Consider the following 5,188-nt stretch of genomic DNA (forward strand, 5'->3'; position numbering starts at 1 on the left):
TTATTTATTGTCAATGGATAATAGTATTTGCACAAATAGTCAATGTCACATATTACTACCAATCACACCCACAGCTGCCTTTACTCCGTAAATATTTGGTGCACGTCGAACTTTGACACGGTACTCTCTTCTTTGGTACTATGCAACCTAAAGAGATAAGAAAATGAGCCACAGGGTATATATCATCTTCATAAATCAAGGCTAATATTCGTTCCTCGTATTCAGCCTTGATACATGTAGTCAAGATTACTGATATCTACTACTAGCGCCCTCTGTTGGAAGAAAATTTGTAACACCGATTATGTCCCTTACATGATGACATCGCTGACCAATGACAGCATCGGTAACGTGACAATCTTGAAAGTAATATAAAAAATTAACCGCCGGACGCTGACGCTGCCATCTTTGTTTACAATAACAAGGGAATCTATAAGGAGCGTTGCGATTCGTTGCAATCAGATCTCATCGCATCCAATGAAATTTAAGCATTTTGTGGCACGATTTCTTGACTACATGTATCAAGGCTGAATACGAGGAACGAATATTAGCCTTGATTTATGAAGATGGATATATATGGGATGAACGCACCCCTGAAAACTGTATTCTTTTTTAGATTTAAGTGAGGATTGATACAAATGAGGAACAACAATGGAATCTCTCTGACTGTAAAGTAAAGTAAAGTTTGTTTTAGAGGATATTGATTTTTTTTATCTTATCATCGGCTATTGGACGTCAAACATATGGTCATTCTGACACTGTTGTTGTTGGGGGTTTTTGGTCGGTGCAAGTGGTTTACACCTACCCATTGAGCCTTGCGGAGCACTCACTCAGGATTTGGAGTCGGTATCTGGTTTAAAAATCCCATGCCTCGACTGGGATCCGAACCCAGTACCTACCAGCCTGTAGACCGATGGCCTAACCACGACGCCACCGATGCCGGTTCTCTCTGACTGATGCACAACGATGTTAATATATAGTGTGTGAGAATATCTTACCACGATAATTTTGACATACATAGTCTTAGAGAGGAAACCCGCTACATTTTTCCATTAGCAGCAAAAGGATATTTTATATGCACCATCCCACAGTTAGGATATCACATACCACGATCTTTGATATAACAGTCGTTGTACACTGGCTATAACGATAAATAGCCCAATGGGCCCAACGACGGGAATCGATCCTAGACCGACCGCGCATCAAGCGAGCGTTTTACCACTGGGCTACATCCCGCCCTTTCGTACAATTTAACAGCCTGGTATAACCGTCTTATTCTCCTATATTCTCCTAACCAGGCTTTAAGCGTGTTTCTGTGTAGGTTTTGGGGCCTCCACGAGTCCAAAATATTGGACTCGAGTACTCGAGGGTCAAACGCGACCCGGACACGAGTATCCGACACTTACACTAGATGTTGATGAGATTAAAGCCGCACACCCTAGTTCCATCCAGCGAAAATAAATTATAATTTGGTTAATCTACAAACCTGTAACACACTTAGATCACGTTTTTATCAAATGGAGTGAAAAAGCAGGTTTTATATCGATAAATACCATGGGCATCCCCATGTCCCAATTGCTTGAAATAATTTTGAAAGTTTGTATTCTGATGTCACCGGTAGATGTCGCTCGAAGCACAACAATGCCTACGTCACGACAAATTTCACAGACTTGGGGTGCGTTCTTTTCACCTCTCCTGGACATGTTCCAACTGTTCTGTCCTGGTTGTATCCCCTCTCCAGATATCGTAGGACTTAGCAAAATTATTGGTTTTAAGGGTTTGTAACGTTTTGTATTGAGATACTTACTTGTCTGAACTTTATTGTTACTGAAAATGTTCACGAACTGTGAAGAAAAATCTCACAAATGAACAACAACAAATGATGTTGATCGCGCGAACCGTGCACGAGAAAACAAACCGAACCAAAATGATAACGGTCACGTGGTATACCAACGTCTGTGACATTGAAATGGAAATATCCCGTCTAAAAATAGATTAGACCTCGTCTGCTCAACGGTTTTTTCTCAAACGTGCGCCCGTTTTTCAGAAATACGAAAAATGCATTTTGTGGTATTACAAACACCAGGATTACAAAAAAAAACACTTCAGGTGAATGGAAATGTATATTCTAAATAATAAACGGTAAGTAAAGTGCAATTTTATTTGTGAAAAAATGGGTTTAATAGCGAAAAATAACGCCGTAATGGTTAACAACTAGCCGTAACTAGGGTGTGTCCCTTTAAGGAATACAGTAAAATAGCATTATGCATCTTAATTCCAGCGCTGAACATGAATGCCAAATCATGCCATTGTATTGCATTTAAAAACCAGTTGATATGTCAAGTGTTGTGATGTATGGACGGCCAGTTTAAAAAGAGAAACTAGCGCATGATCTTATAATTATTGTGTAACTTATATCGTTGATTATCTACTGCTGAAATTAGTGTCCTACATTGTCCAATGTATTATAGTTGATCATTGTATTCCACCTTGTACGGGTACTCGAGTTCCTGTGAATGGACTCAAGTCTTGCTAGACTCGACCCGTACTCGAGTACTCGTGGAGACCCTAGTAAGTTTGTTTCAGTCCACCAAAACTGCAACTCCTGGGTCACGCAGAATCTGTGGCTGGATCTGATGGTGTGAAATGGGATGGCCGTAGCTAGGATGGGTTTGTATTGTTGTTGTTTTGTTGTTGTTGTTGTTTGTTTTTTGTTTGTTTGTTTGTTTGCTTTTTTTTGGGGGGGGGGGGGGGGGGGGGGGGTTGGGGGCAGATGAATTCTTGGATCGAACGAGCATTCAAGGCGCATGACACCAGTGAGTCCATGGGCATGCCCAACCCGGAAATATTTAAATCTAGAGGCTCTGAAATACCATTTTGCAGCCATTTCAGGAAGATTGCATACTTAAAACGTCAAAACCAATAACCAGTAAGTTTCTATTATTTTTACCAGATTTTGTTTTTCTCCACCAGATTTTGTTTTTCTCCCCCCCCCCCCCCCCCCCCCCCCCCCCACCCCCCCCCCCCCCGCTAGCTACGGCCCTGAATGGTTACCAGTAGCATATGTCGCATGTGTTCAATTGGATTAAGGTCCGGAGACCGAGCTGGCCACTGTTTACATAGAGATTAATACATAAATACCCGTTAGATACCATTTATCTATTATTTTACAATGTATCTAACGAGCGATACGTTTTTAAACAACAATGAAATGTTTTATTTAACGACGCACTAAACACATTTTATTTACGGTTATATGGCATCAGACATATGGTTAAGGACCACACAGATACTGAGAGAGGAAACCCGCTGTCGCCACTTCATGGGCTACTCTTTTCGATTAGCAGCAAGGGAAAGAGTGGCGATAGCGGGTTTACTCCCTCAAAATCTGTGTAGTCCTTAACCATATGTCTGAAGCCATATAACCGTAAAGTAAATGTGTTGAGTGCATCGTTAAATAAAACATTTCCTTCCTTCCTTCCCTGTCATGAACACCTGTCATATTGTTTATCCAAGCATTACACGGAGATTGGTTTTACCAACCCACCTCAGACCATTACCGACTCCCAACAACAGTCGTATAAAAAGACTTTGTTTTGTTTAACGACACCACTGGAGCACATTGATTAATTAATCATCGGCTATTGGATGTAAACAATTCTGACCCGTAGTGATCAAAAGAAACCCAATACATTTTTCCTAATGCAGCAAGGGATCTTTTATATGCACTTTCCCACAGGCAGGAAAACACATTTGACCAGTTGTGGTGCTCTGGTTGGAACGAGAAAAAAAGCTATCAGATGAATGGATCCACTGAGGTGGTTCGATCCTGTGACGCAAGCACCTCAAGCGAGCATTCAACCGACTGAGCTAAATCCCGCCCCCGGGTTACGTAGTGCAGGTCAGGTCAGGTCAGGTCATTGGGCTTTACGTGCACATTCAGAGTAAGCTGTTGTAGCGCACGCCTGTCCTGAGCACTCCCGTCCAGGACAGAAAAGGTGGGGTGGGTAGGAGGAGGGACCGGCTGCACTGGCAGGTGCAAGGGAGCACCAGCAGCCCGACCGTGGTCGGTAACAAGCGGGGGGGGGGGGGGGGTCTGTGGGTGTGTATGTGTGTGGGGTAATGGTGCTATGGAATTTTGAAGGAACAAAGAATAATGCCACAGAGAAAAAATGCGCAATTTTGGATTAAGGAAGTTTGGCGCAATTTTGAACGGTCGATCGAAAGAGAATATCTTTTGTATGTCGCACATTATATGGAAGTGACAAAATCTAGTTTTTAGACACTAAGACGATTTTTTTTCACTATTAAAGCCGTTTTTGAAAATGTTAATTATAAGTACTTAAATTTTATTATTTAGAATATTCATTTTTGTACAGCTGACGTGATTCCGGACATCCACGTTTTAGCAATACCAATAAATGCATTTTTCATAATTCCGAAAGCGCACATTCGTCTGAGAAGTAACGGCTATCGAGATAAGCTCTAGTTATTTATAGACGCTATGTCTTCGTTTAAACATCAAATACTTTAGTTTTACGCAGAGTATATATGAGCTAGCCTACACTATTGTAAACTATCGTGCGTGCGTGTGTATGTGTGGTAACCCAGTGGTAAAGTGTTCGCCCGATGGGGATCAATCCCAGACCGGATAGCACATACCACGGTATTTGGTATACTAGTCGTGGTGCACTGGATGGAACGAAAAATAACCCAATGGGCCAATAGCCAATGATTAATAAATTAATGTGCTCTAGTGGTGTCGTTAAACAAAACAAACATTTTGTGAAATGTTTTGAGTCCAAAAAAAAAAAAAATAATAATAATAATAAAAAAAACAATCAGTCAAGTACACAATAATATTTAGATCCTTTCAACGCAACACGTTAGATCTATTGTGGCTTCTCGCCCCCCCCCCCCCCCCCCCCCCCACACACACACACACACACGCGCCTTCGAAAGTGGCACATCACGAGTAGGCCTATGACGTAATGCTATAAAATTATGTTTGACATTATTAATTTTTCAGATTTGTAGTGTTTCTTGTTATTATATTTTTTTGTTGGATGCGGAATAATTTAGTACACTAGTAGGACAAATATATTTTTAATTATAATACTGGATATTTTCTTTTGTATTTCTTTAATTTATCAGCACTTAATATCAGCCAGTAGTGCGACTTAAAATATTC

This window comes from Gigantopelta aegis, chromosome 5 (assembly GCF_016097555.1).
Source record: "Gigantopelta aegis isolate Gae_Host chromosome 5, Gae_host_genome, whole genome shotgun sequence".
Taxonomy (NCBI): domain Eukaryota; kingdom Metazoa; phylum Mollusca; class Gastropoda; order Neomphalida; family Peltospiridae; genus Gigantopelta; species Gigantopelta aegis.